The 17,816-nt window shown below is 47.3% G+C and overlaps 1 protein-coding gene across 2 annotated transcripts in view; it reads left to right on the forward strand.

The window, feature by feature from the left end:
• The first annotated feature begins 828 nt into the window (after positions 1 to 828).
• Positions 829 to 17,816, forward strand: part of GHR (growth hormone receptor) — a 188,243-nt gene continuing 171,255 nt past the window's right edge. Inside the window, exon 1 of one of the 2 annotated variants that reach the window (XM_075066929.1) lies at positions 829 to 999. The gene's annotated coding sequence lies outside the window, so the exon portion shown is untranslated. Of the gene's footprint in view, positions 1,000 to 1,212; positions 1,281 to 17,816 lie in introns of those variants that run through there. The other variant, XM_075066930.1, reaches the window with a different exon arrangement.

Here is a 17,816-nt window from a genome sequence, read left to right on the forward strand (position 1 = left end):
AGTTGGCTGTAAGTCCAGCTTTTTACTTTTTAAAAAATTCTCCTGAAATGATTTTTGGTAAAATGGTAAAACGCTCATGTAAGAGTGACTTTACATGAATAAAATGATGTTGGATGCAGAACTGATTTGCCAACATTGCCCACAGTGCGAATAACCACTCTAGTACGCATTCAAAAACAGGATGCTTTATCTTCCTCTCCAACTCGAAAAAGTCCCTGGAAGAAAGCAGAGGGAGGCAGCATTGGGTGGAGGGCTGCTGTCCAGCTGCCCAGAGTTGGCAGATGCATCCTCATTCCCGTCCACCTTTAGCCCAGGCGCCCTCCCTGAACTTGGCTGAATGAGTCTAACTTTCCCTTTAAATTGCAGCTCTGAGGCCGCGCCGCGCACAGCCCGCCGAGGAGCGGGGTGGTTTACACAGCCCAGGTGCGGTAGGTCTATGGGGGGATACGCACTAGAGCACTGACCTCCTACCAACTAACCCCGGGGCTCCCGGACTCCGCTCTAGCCCGAAGAGCCTCGCTTTGTTGTGAAGTCCCGTGGAAACGCTGTGCAATAACCAATATTTCCCTCTAGGCGGAGCCCGCAAGCCCCAGGGAAGTGACACGCACTAACTCCAGCTCCTCGCGGGCTGGGCAGGGAGCAGAGCTCCCGGGAACGTACTGAGCCGCTTGTCCATCTGCCAGCCTCTTCCCCTCCCCCGGGCCCAGAAGCCAGCCGCTAGGCTCGGCCCGGCCAGGCATGAGTCCCTCTTGAAACAATCGGCCCACCCTCTCGCTCCCACCCCGCGCCGCCCCTGCGCAGGCGGCGGCAGTAGCAGCAGCAGCAGCAGCAGCAGCCATGGGGCCAGGAGGAGGCGGCTGCTGAGCGTCCCGCGCCGGGACAAGATGGGGGGACGTTAGTAGCGGCTCATCTGCTGGGGCAGGAGCTCGGTGCACGGTGGCGGGAGAGCGAGAGCCGCCCCTGGCGCCCGGCGGCTGGGAGCTCGCTCGGAGCGGTCAGGTACGGGGCACCGGCTCGGTCCCCTGCTTTGCGCCCTCGGGGGCGCTGGCTTTCCAGGGCTTCCTCCTCGTCCGCGGGCGGGTGTAATCCGATCCGGCCCGTGCACGCAGGGGTGTGGGCTGAAGGGTGGCTCCGGGCGCGCTGGGCCCTGCTGCTGCGCCGCTATTTTTAGCGGTGAACTCCTGGAAGTTTGGACGCGCCAGCGAGCGCCGCGGGCGGGGACCGATGGGCCCCCGGGCTGAGCGCTGACCCCGGAGCGGGCTCCCTGCGGCGCCACGCTGGTGAGTGAGTGAGTGAGTGCGCCCCACGGGCTGCCGGCTGCTGCTGCTGGGTCCGCTCCCCGCCCGGGGCTGCGCTGGTGCCCTGCGGAACGCCTGGCGACGCGGTGCCCGCGCTCTCCCTCGCCCCGTTCTCGCACGCGCTGCCCTACGGGGGGCGGGGCGTTATCGGGCGGCGTGTGAAACTCGGGAAAGTTTGGCCAAGCCCGGGGGTGGGGGAGGAGCCGGGGTGCTGCTGTTCGCGGGGCGGGCAGCCCTAGGCCAAAGGAAGGTGGGCAGGGGGCTGGCCGGTAGGTGACGCGGGCCGTGCGTGTCCGAGCGGCAGCGCTGGCGCTGCACAGGTTTAGCGGGCGTTTGGGTCGCTGCCCCTTGGCCAGGCTTGTGCCCGTCTTCGCGCCCGGCGCCTGTTAGCCGGGAGCGATGCTGTGGTGGCTGTAGGCAGCGCGGAGAGCAGGTCCCAGGTGGGCACAATGTGCAGTGCAAGCCCCGAGGCGATGCTGGTGGACCCCTTGCTCCCTGGGAGGGGGAATCGCTTTTTGGCGTGGCTACAGAGGGAACGTGTAACTGTTGATTAGAAGGAGGGATCGCACAATTTAAAGGTTTGGGGGGCGCACCCCACAGCATAGCCTCTGGATCTACACCAGAGGTTTTCAAAGAGGGGGGTGTGCCCCAGTGGTGGGGGCAGAGGAACGTTTGGGGCAGTGGCACCAGGCAGGGCTAGGGGTGGAGGCGTCGCCTCCATCCTCTGACTTGCCTCAATGGGCCACCCAGCCTGTCTGGGTTGGGGGGCACAATCGTAACCTGAAGAGGGGGCTAAAGCATACGTTGGTTGTGACCCCCCCTCAAACCCAGACAGACTGAGTTGCTCCTAAGGTGAGTCGGGATGGGGATGGCTCTCCCTCCCTGAGCCCTGAGAGAGCTGGCCTGAGCCACCTGGCATTGGGGTGGGGAGCCCCACAGTTTGAAAACCTCTGATAGAAGCTGTGCTAAATGGAAGGCAAGGTGAGCCCCACTGCAGTGCCAGGGGAGCAGAGGCCCTGCTATAGGAATGAGAGAGCAGCCTCTGCCCTGGGAACAGACCTAGGGTATTTGCCCCAGGGCAGTCTGCAAAGCAGGTGGTGGGAAGTGCTGGGACTCCAGCAACAGGAAAGGCGAATAAGCCCCATGTAGCAGGCTCAGCTCATAGCCAGCCACCTTGCTGCTTCCTCCCTCCCTGTGCTGCACGGGGACATGGTAAGTGCTGATGCCAGGGAGAGCTGCTGCCTCCTGGATGCTGGCCGTTTGCGGGAGAAGCATGCCTTGTCCACTCCCATTGCCCTGGGGCAGAGTCTGCTGCAGCCCCTCTAGATGGGTCCCCTTCAAACATTTAGCTGTTGCTTCTTGTGGGGAAGGGGCATGTCATCCCCCACTGTTGCCTCTGCTTGGCTAGACTGCCCAGTTGTGATGGGAGTTCTGGTCAGTCTCTCCAGATTTAACTGTCCCCTCTCCCCCATTCCCAACTGCCCCAAGTTTCTTTATTACACAGGTCTTCTTGTGAATATATGTATTGCTGCTGTTATCTTGTTATAACAAATCAGAATCCAGGCTATAGCCAGGTGGAATTGATACTCAGAGATCGCCAGTCTTCCTGTTTCTGTCTGCATTTGGTAAATCTCAGCGTGTTCTCTATCTCCAACCTTGTGGCAGTCACATGGGGCTTGGGTAGTGACATAAATTCAGGCCCCAAAGATTTCGCTGAAGTGTTGCTGCTGCTTGGAGTAACAGGCATGAAATACAAAGCAAACAAACCATTGTGACCCTCTAAAAATATTTGTGGGCATTGATGGGAGATGATGGGAGAACTTTATTGAAAGGAAAACTTGAAAATGGCTTTGAAAATTTTAGGAACTGTTTTACTTTGAAATCCTATTCTTCAGATAAATCACTCTCTGTTTCTATGGGATAGTTCCCATAAGACAGCAAGGAATTTTCAGGGAGTGCCATTGCACCAGTATTTGCTCTTCTCATGAGATTTGGCTGTATCTTGTGTGTATCTGCAAAGCAGTGTTTGATCAGTAGCATTTCTTTCTTGTAGGCTATAATAAAACGGGCTAGTGTGCAATCAGTGCTCTGCTTTCCATGCAGGACATAAAAATAAAGTGTTTGTATTTTGTATTTGCTGTAAGTGCTGCATGTGAAATAAAATTGAAAGAAGTATTTTAAAAACAGATTCCAAAAATGAATGTTTTGGAGCCAGCCATATTAAGGAAAATGGAATAACTGCTAGAGTAGTTGGCGTTTACTCACAAGAAAATCCTGAGTGCGAAGATTTAACTGATTTTTGCTGGAGACTGGCTCAGTACCATCTCTGCAGTGCAAACTAGCAGATGTTTATCTAGGTGGTTACTTCTTGTACAGACATGGTAAATATCTTAACCCAGTATGTTTAATATATTCAACCACAGTTTCAGTTTGCTCCTGACATAACTGCAAGTAGCAGCCCCGTAAAGACACCCTGGATCACATTTCTGCTCTGTTATTCCAGTGTAAATAACTGAAATAACTTCATTGAACCCAAGCTTTTTTTTACAGTGGTTTAAGTGAAAGCAGAACGTGGCTAGTGCTTAACAAATCCTCCTGTCAGCCTGCCAGCAAACATTTAATAAAGTAAATGAGAAAGTTTCATTGAGAAGATTTGTCAAATTCATGGAAGTTTAACTTGAATTTTAAAAAGGCATTTATATACCTGTCCACTCACATCAAAACTGAAAACACTTTTGGACATAGACCTAATGGGAATAGATTTGTGAAGAGATATTGAAAAAATTTGTTTGAGACAAAGATGCTGATTTAAATGACACTATTTAAAATATGGGGGAAGAGATAAAGGGAATTGGAATTAAAATTTCTTGTTGAATCTCATTGAACTACATGTATCAGAGGGGTAGCCGTGTTAGTCTGGATCTGTGAAAGCAGCAGAGAATCCTGTGGCACCTTATAGACTAACAGAGGTTTTGGAGCGTGAGCTTTCGTGGGTGAATACCCACTTTGTCAGACGCTACCTGCGTCTGACGAAGTGGGTATTCACCCACGAAAGCTCACGCTCCAAAACCTCTGTTAGTCTATAAGGTGCCACAGGATTCTCTGCTGCTTTCATTGAACTACATGAACGTTTATTGAAAGCTGTCCAATCTAGCTTAAAAAACCCAACGATTTAAATAGGAATGTTCTATCTCTCACCTCCTCCACCTTTTCTCAGCCTTACGTGCCAAGAATTGCAACATGTTAATTAATATATTATGCTGGTACATTTTAATTATAAAGAGTGTGCAAGCAAGGCAGTTAGTTGTCTTTTCGGCTTTTAATGGGTTTCCCTGGGAAGCCTGCTATAGAAAGTGCAGACAAATGCTAGTCTATTCAAGTGAGTCACAAGTGTGTTTTTTGTTTTGTTTTTGTCTTTTCCTTTTCAGGTGGAATTATCAATTTATCCAGAGTGGTAAACTTATAGAAGTAACTGCTAGTGATAGGCACCTTGCAAATCCCCTAATTACTGTCATGCATAGTGTTTTACTCTTGTCCCATTATCTGCAGTACTGATAGAATTCTGCCTTTAACACTTGAAAATCCTACTACTATTTTTGTTTTAATGATGTACAACAGCATCAGTTGATATCACCGTATGTGGAATTTTGCTATTACAGTCTAAGAGTCTGATCTTACACACGCTAACAAAAGTAGTGTTCATAACTGCAAGTGAACCATTGGGTCCCTTACCACTGTGGGGAGGCAAAAGAAGTTTCCACTAAGAAATCGTCTTCCTCCAGGGTGGATCTGGAGCTGCCAGTAGCCTAAATCCCCCATCCTACTGAGATGTGGAGAACAGAAGTGCTCACGTGGAGCAGATTATGCTCCCATACTTTTGTGGAGTATCACTTTACTCTCCAGTTAGCTCCACTCATTTCAACAGGGCAGGGCAAAATTTTACCCTTAGAGTGTGGGGGAAGCAGGATGGAACAAAGGGAGAACAGAGCAAACAGATCCCTCTTCAAACAGCCAGGGGTGGGATGAGATCCCTTCTAGCCAGTGGTCTGGAGACTTAAAAAGTGTTCTCTTGTTAGCACACATCTTGGGGATATTGGATTTGTAAAGTTTTTACTTCCAAGTTTGCTTTATTAGGACTGTGCTTAATTTTATGTAAACATATTGTGTGTGTGACTGGTTCCTCCTGGGGTACCTCCTTGAACTGGGGTGCCACTGAGCCTCTGACCTACCAGTCTGGGTTTCCTCTCATATTGTGCTGTTTTGACAAGCTGCAGAGCCCTCCAGCCTGTACTTTCACCAGGTAGGGGGACACCCAAATGCAGTTACATGCAGACTGTCTGACCAGCCCCTGCGTAGGAAGGCTACAGCTAAGGCAACTCCCAACTCCTCAGGCACCTCCCCTCCCCCCAGAGTATAAACCCAAAATTATATAGTCTTGTGCTGCACAGGACAAACTCATAAAATTCGCCCCCTCCCTCAATGTGGAGAGAAATATGCAACAGCCTTTGCCCCTGAGTTATAATTCCCACATACTTCGCTCCAACTCACCAGTTTAGATAAACCTAAAGCAAGTTTATTAACTACAAAAGATAGATTATAAATGATAGCAAACAGATTAAAGCCAATTACCTAGCAAATAAACAAAAAAAACCACAAACTCAGCTTAATTTACTAAATCGATTGGGTGTGAAGAGCAGATTCTCACCCTGAGAGATGATACAAGCAGGGTGCAGATTCTTAAGGGGCCAGCTGCACTTGCCTTACAGCTTGGAATCCCCAAGTGTTTCATTCACAGGTAGAAATCCCCCCAGTTCAGTGTTTGTTCCTTGGGTGTTTTCAGCACTCTTGTGTGGGGCGTGAAAAACCACAGATGATGTCACTCCCTGCTTTATATAGCTTTTGCATATGGTGGAAACCCTTTGTTCCCAAAGCTTGGTTCCCAGACCAATCCTTGGAAAAATACTGACGTCCCAAGATGGAGTCCAGAGACGTGGTCTCATCACATGTTGTTGTAGAGTTATATCAGCCATTACTCGGAGGCTGTCTGTTGCATTCTCAGGAAGGGTCTCCAGGTGGGAGATAAGCTTTTCCTAAGGCCTATTGTTTTTTTTCCTGATGTCCCATTGCCCTGAATAAGCCCTTCCCCACCCACTATCTAGACCAGTGCTCTTCACTATTTTTGAAGTGGGGGCTACATTTTGGCAAAAAACCTTCAATACGAGAGCCACATCAACTACTAAATTAGCACATTGCTTACTGCTCCTTAGCGATGTAATGTTACAGAGCCCCTTGTGTAACTAAAACAAAGTCTACTTGTACAATAAAACAGTGCTCCTTTTATAAAATAATAACCAGGAGAATATATTGGAATTAAAAAGGCACCTATGCAAGTAAACTTTTTCAGAGCAGAATAATGCAAAACTTACTATAAAAATTGGGTGAGCGAAAGTGTGCCTGTTCCTCTTTGACTTTGTTCATGCAGTATTTGTAATCTGTCATCGCAAGCCTAGTAAGGCAGTCCAAATGTTCGTTGGTCAATTTGTTCCTCTGTTTTCTTTTCACCCCTCTGGCTCGGGCTGAGGGCCCTAGGGTGGAACTGGGAATGAGGGGCTCAGGGCTGGGGCAGAGGGTTAGGATGCAGGAGGGGTGAAGGCCTTGGGGTGGGGCTGGGGATGAGGATTTTGAGGTGCAGGTAGGCTTACCCAGGGCTGGGGCCAGAGGACTCCCCACAGCCCTCTCCCTGCTGGCAGCAGCTAGCTCTAGGGGAGAGGCCTCTCTTTCCATCCTGCTGGCAGGCAGCACAGAGCTCAGGGGGAAGGGGCCCCCGTCTCGCTCTCCCCTGCCAGTAGCAGGGAGCTCCAGGGCTAGGGAAGAGGCCCTCAGCAGCCCTGCAAGCCACAACTTGCTCCCCTCCCCAATTTCCACCCACGCCCCACCTCCCTCCTTTCCAGGTCCCTGCTGCATGGCCCTTTAGAGCTGCTGTGCAGCTATTTATAGCCTACCGCGCAGCCGCGCAGCTTAGAGAGAACGTAGCAAGCCGCACTTAGGATTGATGGGAGCCGCCACTGGTTTGCGGGCCTTGCAATGAAGAACACTGATCTAGACTGAAAGCATCTTGTCTAGTGGGTGTTACCCAGGTGTAACTACATTTGAAATACAGATGCATGGTCAATATTCATACATGCATTCAAATAGGATAATCGTATTCAGCAAGCATAACTTTTCCAATGACATATCACATGGCTTATCTTGCATAAAGTACATCATAGTTATGCCATACTCATAATAACATCACTGTGAAGAATATGTGAAGAATATGGATGGGGTGCTGTGTCGCACATATATACTAATTAGATGTGACCCTTACTTCCATCAAGTTGCTCATGAGGCTGTTTATTGCTTCAGAAGTTACTAGTTGTTGATTTATATGAATGCTTATGTCACACTTAGAATGTCAATCAGAGTGTCAAGTTTCAGCATTTGGAATGTTGCATATATTATTTCAAATGCCAGATTTTAATGGACAGAATATATGTGAGGAATTCTCTGTACTTAGGAAGGGCTGTATTACTCTGACTATTTGTCAATGTTCCAATGCCTAAAACACTGCTAGACAGACATTGTTGCAATTTAACTTTAGGTAGGAAGCAATAAGTGAGGAATAACAAAGAATAGAATGGATGGGGAATGGGTTACCACAGTAAGGCCACGTCTAGACTATGCACCGTATCGGCGCGTTAAAATTGATTGCTCGGGGATTGATATATCGCGTCTAATCTAGATGGGATATATCGATCCCTGAGCGCGCTTATATCGATTCCGGAACTCCACCAACCCCAACGGAGTTCTGGAATCGACATGGCGAGCCGCGGACATCGATCCCGCGTGGTGAGGACGGGTGAGTAAATCAATTTTAGATATTCAACTTCAGCTACGTTATTCACGTAGCTGAAATTGCATATCTAAAATCGATTTTACCCCGTAGTGTAGACCAGCCCTAAGACCCAGCTAAGTTTTCACACGTTATGATGGTTCAGTAGAAGATTGGGTTTCTTTTTAGTTAAAAGACATCTTATTTATTGGCTCTCTCTTTATTGGCATCACCAATGAGGTGACTGTGTAGGAAGGATTTGAATGAGGAAAGAGTAATGGTCTGGCAGAGCAGAATTGGGATGGTGTCCTAAGATAAGGGGCAGTGTGGGAAGAGCGGGTCAAGGGGCATTGAATCTGCCATTGCTGGTAAAGTGCTGGAGGCAGAAAGTATCGTATTGCATCAACCTAGCTTGGCAGGAACAGACTAATATTGGAGCTTGAAGGAACACTTTGTGCTCAGATTGTTTACCACAGGTTGTTTACTGTATATGAATCCTGAAATGCAGTGGCTGCATACTTACAGAACACCTCCTATTATTAAGAGATTGATGCTCAGTGTAAGAGAAATGGACTCACCACATAAATGAGAGAGGCCATTCCTTCACAGAGAGAGATGTTTTCCATATCTTGTCATCCCAGCATATGAAACGCTAAATACATTTAAGCAATGACCTTTTAAAAAGGAGTCACAGAGAAAAAAACTATAAAACATGTAGTTTATGCTAACTTTATTTTTGTTAAATATTGTAGAAAACTATAAACTTCAGAAAGGCTTAAAAATACTCATGAGCAGGTCTGCAGGCTTGTCATGCTGGTGAAAATGTCACAGATCTCGGGAGTTCTCTGTTTATCCGTTACTTCTGTGCTGGAAGGTTCTATGTTGGTTAACTCACAGGTCTGGTTCCAATGGGAGGCCCTGAGGGAGAGTTGGAGAGTAAGCCCACCCCACACTTACCTTGCAGTTGTAGCTCCTGTGTCCTGCAGGGCTGGACCCAGTTCCCAGGTCCAGGCGTTATGACCTGGCACATGGAATTGTAGCACGATTCACTCAAATTTGGCTTGTCTATCCCTTCATCGTGATGGAAGGTCAGCTTGGGCTAACCTGAGTGGTAGTGTGCCCCAGGCACCAGGTTGGAACACGTGGAGGAGGACCAGAGACATCCCAGAGGACTGGACAAGGGCAAATATAGTACCTATGTATGGGTACTATATATAGTACCTATTGTGATAGACCCAGGCCAGTTGGGTACAGCAGAGTAGTCTTATTGGTGTCCAGGAAGTGCCTGGGCAGAGCCTGCCCACTGCTAAAGGACCTTCCCCCAAGCCTAAAGGGAGGATCCACAGGTCCGTGATAACAAATAATTGTGGGGGACAACTAATGAGATAACATGAATGGGAGTGAGATCACAGGGCTAAAGGAGGGGAACCTGACGGGAACACTGAGCAGAGAACCCTGGACAGCGCCCACTGCTCCTTGAAGGCGTCAAGGGAGCCAGTGGACACCACCCAGAGGAACTCTGCCCGGATGTGTGAACGGACGGAGGAGCGGAAATAGGCCCCACAGTCGCAGGAAATCCCGTCGGCCAACCTCCTCTTCCTGGTTTTGTAGATGGCCATTTTGGCCAGGGCTAGGAGGAGGTTGACAAGGAGGTCCTGCGACTTTGTGGGGCCATGGATGGGGAATGCGTAGATGAACAGGTGAGGGGAAAAGTTCAACCAAAAACATAAGAAGAGATTTAAGAAGAGCCGGAAAAGGGGCCGCAACCTGGCTCACTCTAGATAAATGTGCACCAGGTTTTCCTTCATACCTCAAAAGGGACAGGTGTTTGGGAGAGGGGTAAACCGTGCGAAGTACATGCCTGTGCTCGTGGTCCCGTGAAGGAGCCGCCAACTGATATCCCCGGCGGGCTTTTGAATCAGGGTGGAGTACATGCTAGCCCACCGGGGCGTCTCACCCTCGAGAGGTGGCAGAAGGTCCCGCCACTTTGTGTCAGGGCGGGAAGCGAGGGTGAGGAAATGAAGAGTGTGGAGCATGAGCACGTACAGATGTTTCCTTGGTGTGGTCTGGAACTGAACTGGCTGAAAATTGTGCAGCTGGCTCACAGTGAAAGGGTAGGAGGGCCAGTTGGGTCCACAGGGCAGGGGCCCGATGAAAAGGTCTGGAGTACCAGGGGTAGAGGGTGGGCGGGGTGCGCCCTCTCGCAGGACCCAGTCAAGGTAGGCCCGAGCAGCGGGCAGCAAAGCGGCCTTCACCTCCTGAAGTACGCGCTGGGGAGTACAAAGTCTGGAGAGCCCCATGCGCTGAGCGAGCGTCAGGGGATCCAGCCAGTCTCCCTGGTCATAGTCTAGGTCGTCTCTGATTGGTGACTTCTGCCAGGACCGACCTCTGGTGCACCGCGGGGGACTCTGCCACCTGCACACGGAGCTGGGGGTTGCATAGCAGGGGCTCCGCGAGGAGATCCGCCACCGCGGCAGCCGCCACGGACCTGGTGGCCAAAACCAGTTTCCAGGTCCAGAGGAGGTCCTGGTAGAAGACTGGCATCCCGGAGAGGTCTCGCGGAAGACCTCTTGGATACAGCAGAGTAGTAGAAGGCAGATATACTGGCCACTGGATAAGCAGTTTTCTGTTCCCTGACTGACCAGAGCAGGCTCCAGGCTAATGAGAACACCTGACTCCAATTAACCTGCAAAGAGTCAGGTGAGGCCGTTAAGCTAATATGAACACCTGACTCTGAGGCCCCTCTGATACTATAAAAGTACTCACTCCGGTCAGGCCAAAAGGAGCCAGGGAGAGGACGTGTGGCTGAAGGGCTGGATAATGAAGACACCCTCAAGCCACTGGAAAGGGAGCCTTAAGGTAAGGGTGAAGAAGGCATTAAGAGAGAGAAGCGAGGGAGCTGTGGGGAAGTGGCCCAGGGAAAATGTAGCAATTCTGGCAGTGAAAGGTTGGCTGCCAACAGCGGCTGCCATTAGGGTTCCTGGGCTGGAAACCGGAGTGGAGGTCAGCTTAAGTTCAGTACCTGGGAAGATAAATATTAAAATAATCAATTTGTAGGTATCTAGAAGACAATAAGGTAATAAGTAACAGTCAACATGGATTTATCAAGAACAAGTCATGTCATACTAACCTAATATCTTTCTTTAATAGGGTAACAAGCCTTGTGGACTGGAGGGAAATAGTAGATATATCACATCACAACTTTAATAAGGTTTTGATACTGTCTCAGATGACTTCATAAATAAACTAGGGAAATGTAGCTTTAGATGAACCTAGTATAAAGTGAATGCACAACTGGCTGTTAGTGGTTCTCCGGCTGGGACGATATATTGAGTGGGCTCCCACAGGGACCTTCCTAGGTCTGGTTGTATTAAATATCTTCATGAATGGTTTGGATAATGGCATAGAGAGTAGACTATGTCACTTGTGGATGTTACCAAGCTGGGAGAGGTTGCAAGCACTCTGGAGGACAGAATTAGAATTCAAAATGATGTTGACAAACTGGAGAAATGTTCTGAAAGAAATAGGATGACATTTAATAAGGACAAGTGCAAAGTACTACGCTTAGGAAGGAAAAGTAAAATGCACAGGTAGAAAATGGGGAATGACTGCCTAGGAAGGAGTACTGCAGAAAAAGATCTGGATCACACACTATATAGGAGTCAACAATGTAATACTGTTGCAAAAAAAAGCAAACATCATTCTGGGATGTATCAGCAGAAGTGTTTATAGGCAAAACACAAAAAATAATTCTTCCACTCTACTCAGTGCTGATAAGGCCTGAAGTGAAGTACTGTGTCCAGTTCTGGGCACCACACTTTGGGAGAAAATCCAGAGGAGTGCAGCAAAAATGATTAAAGGTCTAGAAAACATGACTTATGAGGAAAGATTGAAAAAACTGGGTTTGTTTAGTCTGTAGAAGACTGAGCAGCGACATGGTAAGTCTTCAAATATGTAAAAAAAAGGTTGTTATAAAGAAGAGCATGATAAATTGTTCTCCTTAAAGGAGACTGGGGACAGGAAAAGAAGTAATGAGTTTAAATTGCAGCAAGAGAAATTTGGTTAGATATTGGAAGTTTTTCATAATCTGTAAGGGTAGGTTAGCCCTGGAACAAATTACCTAGAGAGGTTGTGGAATCTTTGTCACTGAAGGTTTTTAGGAACAGAGTAGACAAACGCCTATCAGGGATGGTGTAGATCAGGGGTTGGCAACCTCTGGCGCGTGGCTTGCCAGGGTAAGCACCCTGACAGGCTGGGCCAGTTTGTTTACCTGCTGCGTCCGCAGGTTCGGCTGATTGCAGCTCCTACTGGCTGCGGTTCGCCGCTCCAGGCCAATGGGGGTGGCAGGAAGCTGCGGCTAGCACGTCCCTTGGCCTGTGCCACTTCCCACAGCCCTCATTGGCCTGGAGCAAGTAGTTAAAACAAACAATCCCTCAGGTAATACTAATGACAGACTGTGGACAAAGGATAATTTCAGCTCTAAAGCCTACCACCAAGTTCCTTGATCTGTCAGTTATATCTGGGTTTCTCAATCTTTTTCTTTCAGAGCCCCCCACCCCCAACCTGCTATAAAAGCTCCAAGGCCCAGCGGGGGCAGGAGAGAGCCCCTGGGCATAGGTGTAGTTTTACTTTGATTTTGGGGGTGTGAGGGCTGGAAGAGCTTGAGCCAGCACTGCACAGCGGGGTCCAGGGAAACAGTGCCACCTCCACTCCCTGACTCACCTCAGCAGGCCAGCCAAGGGGATGCAACCAAAAAATATAACTCAAAAGCGGGGTGTAGGGGGAACTCAGTTCAAAAAGTTTGAAAAGCACTGAGGGTACATGGAAAGGGGTAGCTGGGGGGCTGTGCGTGGGCAGAGGCATAGCTCAGGGTATATGGAGAGGGGTAGCTAGGAGCTGTGCGTGAGCAGAGGTGTAGCTCAGGGTACAGAGAGGGGGTAGTTAGGGGCTGTGCGTGGGCAGAGTCATAGCTCAGGGTGCAGGGAGGGGGTTGCTAGAGGCTGTGTGCCAGGAGACCTTCCCCTACAGTGTCTGCTCCCTGAGGGCTCCGCCCCCCTGGAGCTGGGTCAGCCTGCCCATACAGCTCTTCAAAGGGGGCTGCAAGCTGAGGAGCTGCTGCAAGTCTGGGCACCAGCAGCAGATGGGAAAGTCACAGCTGCCTGCTCCATGGTACCTGCTCCAGCCAGAGTTGCAGCTGCCCCACACATCTGGCTCTGGATTCTGACCTATGACCTGGCCAGAGGGCAGGGCCTGAGGCAGACTAGGGGAGAGGCAGAGGGGGGTGGAGCTGCCCCCGAGACTGCCACACTCTGGGTAAGGCACTGAGTTATGGTCTCTCATGAAATGGGACCAGTTCAATAACATCTAGTAAGGCATTTGATACGGTCTCGCATGATATCCTTATCGATAAACTAGGCAAATACAATTTAGATGGGGCTACTATAAGGTGGGTGCATAACTGGCTGGATAACCGTACTCAGAGTATAGTTATTAATGGCTCCCAATCCTGCTGGAAAGGTATAACAAGTGGGGTTCCGCAGGGGTCTCTTTTGGGACCGGCTCTGTTCAATATCTTCATCAACGACTTAGATGTTGGCATAGAAAGTACGCTTATTAAGTTTGCGGACGATACCAAACTGGGAGGGATTGCAACTGCTTTGGAGGACAGGGTCAAAATTCAAAATGATCTGGACAAATTGGAGAAATGGTCTGAGGTAAACCGGATGAAGTTCAATAAAGACAAATGCAAAGTGCTCCACTTAGGAAGGAACAATCAGTTTCACACATACAGAATGGGAAGAGACTGTCTAGGAAGGAGTATGGCAGAAAGAGATCTAGGGGTCATAGTGGACCACAAGCTAAATATGAGTCAACAGTGTGATACTGTTGCAAAAAAAGCAAATGTGATTCTGGGATGCATTAACAGGTGTGTTGTAAACAAGACACGAGAAGTCATTCTTCCGCTCTACTCTGCGCTGGTTAGGCCTCAACTGGAGTATTGTGTCCAGTTCTGGGCACCGCATTTCAAGAAAGATGTGGAGAAATTGGAGAGGGTCCAGAGAAGAGCAACAAGAATGATTAAAGGTCTTGAGAACATGACCTATGAAGGAAGGCTGAAAGAATTGGGTTTATTTAGTTTGGAAAAGAGAAGACTGAGAGGGGACATGATAGCAGTTTTCAGGTATCTAAAAGGGTGTCATCAGGAGGAGGGAGAAAACTTGTTCACCTTAGCCTCTAATGATAGAACAAGAAGCAATGGGCTTGAACTGCAGCAAGGGAGATTTAGGTTGGACATTAGGAAAAAGTTCCTAACTGTCAGGGTAGTTAAACACTGGAATAAATTGCCTAGGGAGGTTGTGGAATCTCCATCTCTGGAGATATTTCAGAGTAGGTTAGATAAATGTTTATCCGGGATGGTCTAGACAGTATTTGGTCCTGCCATGAGGGCAGGGGACTGGACTCGATGACGTCTCGAGGTCCCTTCCAGTGCTAGAGTCTATGAACCTAGGCTAGACAGAGAAACAACATTAAAAGTGTGAAGTGCAGACTGGCATGTGCCCGGTAATTCTGCGGAGTGAACCATTGGGAAGGGGTGGGAATGCATTGTATGCATAGTGGGAATGGTAGTCCATGCATCAACTGCAACATAATAATTAGCATTTAGATAGCATGTTCCATGTGGGATATCAAATCACATCTTCCCACGTGATGTAGGTATGGTAATACATCAGCAATACTAATAGTGATCAAATAGGCATAAATTTGATTATTCATATAGGACCTGATCCAAAGTTTCAGTTCACTTCTTTGAGATTTGGATCAGGGCTATATGGTTCATCCTAAAAGTTCTCAAGCACCCTCAACTCTATCAGAACAGGATGGTGCTCCAAACCTTGCAGGATAGGTTTAGAGAAGGGTCGCTTTTCTTGATTCTGTGACTTTTTACTTTTCCAGTTGGTGAAGGGGATTTGAATCTTAGCTCTTTAAATACGACAAGGTAGTAATGGTGTGAACATCAAAACCATGTTTTTTTTCGTCTGGCTTTCTGATTAAGTTGGGCGTCGGGAGCATGAGATGAGGCAAACAAGGTCTAACATCCAGCACATTGTCTTTATTCTCTCTCTCCAAAACCTATTGCAATCAATAGACTTCCCCAGGCTTAGGATCAGGTACTTTTTAAATTTCTAAATTCCTCAGGATGGGGATTCCCTCATTTTCCAACACCCAACTGCACAGCATGTATAATACAGGTGGACAAACAATGTAACTTTTGGAATAACAAGATCTTGAACTGCACCTCTGACATGTAATTTTACAAAGATTTTCATATGATAACAAGAACCAGATTCACATGGACTTGTTGTCGTTCCTGAAATGTTCTTGGTGAGGTAGAATTTCTGTTTTACTAGAAGTTTCTATTGCTGTGATTTTTAGATGGCACATTGCACTGCCGGGTAGTAGTCACTTAGTTCAGCAACCCCTAATGGGGCACTGAAAGTAGGTATTTCTGCATCACTTATTTATCTCTTCATATAAAGTGTGTAAAGTTTTAGTGTCAGTCATTTCTATTGACTTACTATTTTCTTTCTCTGATAGGGAAGAAGGATTCTTACTAGTTATTTACATCTCTGAGCTTATTAAAACAAATGAAATATGTTGCTACTTGAAAAATGGCAATTTGCCAAGGAGCCTTCTTTGGCAGAGACTGCAAAGTCGGGTGTGTAGGTGAGAGTTTGAGAAGTGGGAGAGCACACCTATGAGACAGAGGAGAATCTTATTTCTGATCTGATCTAGTTGATCAGAAACACCTTAAAGCCAGCATGAAAATTATATGCTTGCTCCCTCACTAAGTGAGCAATATCAGAGAGAGAGATGGTAGTGACTTCATTGTTATCTGTCAGTCTGATTCTGTTCTATTTCACTACTCCAGCCCATATAAATTTTGCTTCTCAATCTCTGGGGCTGAAAATTCATCTATTTCATCCCAGCTTATAGCGGATTTATGTATTTATGAGAAGTTGACATGGGCTGACCAGGGGAAGGAATGAAGTAGAATGGAAGGGAGCAGAGTATCCTCATAATCCCCTCCGCTTCCATGACTTGGGCTGCATGAACATCAGTACTGGCCATGAAGAAGAGGGCAATTTATGTCCCTTCTACAGGGAAGGGCTGCTGTTATCTTTTGACTACGAATCTTTGAGCAGTTCTGTTAAAAACTATTTACCCAAAAGAAATCATCAGCAATTTAGCCAGAATCTATTTGAATTTGTGTTCAAAGTAGGGCTGTCGATTTAATCACCGTTAACTCACATGATTAACTCAGAAACATTAATCATGATTAATAGCACTGTTAAATAATAGAATACCAATTGAAATTTATTAAATATTTTGGATGTTTTTTTCTATATTTTCAAATATTTATTTCTATTACAACAGAATACAAAGTATACAATTCTCACTTTGTATTTTTATTACAAATATTTGCTCTGTAAAAATGATAAACAAAAGAAAGTCTTTCAATTCACCTCATACAAGTACTGTAATACAATCTCATTGTTGTGAAAGTATAATTTACAAATATCAATCTTTTTCTTACATAACTAAACTCAAAAATAAAACAATTTAAAACTTTAGAGCCTACAAGTCCACTCAGTCCTACCTCTTGTTCGGCTAATTGCTAAGACAAGAAAGTTTGTTTACATTTATGGGCAATAATGCTGCCTGCTTCTTATTTATAATGGCACCAGAAAGTGAGAACAGGTGTTTGCATGACAGTTTTGTAACTGGCATTGCAAGGTATTTACGTGTGGGATATAAAAATTTCATTAAAGCTAATGTTAAAAAAATTATATAATACATAGGTTGAGAAAAGAGTGTCTGTACATCTGGGCATAGTGCTTCGATTATCCACAAATACAAAGGTGGTTTTTAAAAGTCATATGATACATAATCAGCAATAACCCAAATTTAGGTGAATAGATTTAACAATACAAGTTAGATATTAAAATCTGAATACTCGAGTACATCACTCATGAAAAGTTATACAGACATTTGGTTGTGGAAAGCAAAATATATCAACAAGTGAAGATCGTCCCTCAGTAATTGAGAATTTAGGGTAGGTTGTCCATTTAGAAAATACAATCCATGAGGGAAGTATTTTAGTTACTTTCCTGACTGTGCTTCTCATCAGCATGCCAGCTCACCCCTCCTGGTATTGCCGATGTCCAGTGATGTATTCTATGTAGATGTCCCTCAACCGCCTGATGGCGTCTAACACTATGAGTTGCCGCATCGGCGGAATGTAGTGTTGACCAATTCCGCATTCTCTCAGCACTCACTCATTACTAGGGTCCCGTGAGCTGAAGGCTATGACGATCAGTGTGTGTTTCTGAACCTGGTAACCCTTAGCTCTCAAGATTTTGGCCAGGGGGCGTATTTCTTTACCCATCGTGGAAGGCCAGGGTGCCGTTCTCAAAGGGCACTGTGACATTCACCATGATGATCTTCTGGTCCTTGTTGGTGATAACGATGTCCGGTTGCAGTTGGCGGTCGGTTCCGGGGATGGCGGTGTTTATGGCAACTTTCCCTCACATGTGGCGGGATGGCTCTGGCACGGCAATCTTGGATGGTGTTGTGTTGCAGCTGCA

The sequence above is a fragment of the Chelonoidis abingdonii genome, chromosome 6, assembly GCF_003597395.2.
Source record: "Chelonoidis abingdonii isolate Lonesome George chromosome 6, CheloAbing_2.0, whole genome shotgun sequence".
Taxonomy (NCBI): Eukaryota; Metazoa; Chordata; order Testudines; family Testudinidae; genus Chelonoidis; species Chelonoidis abingdonii.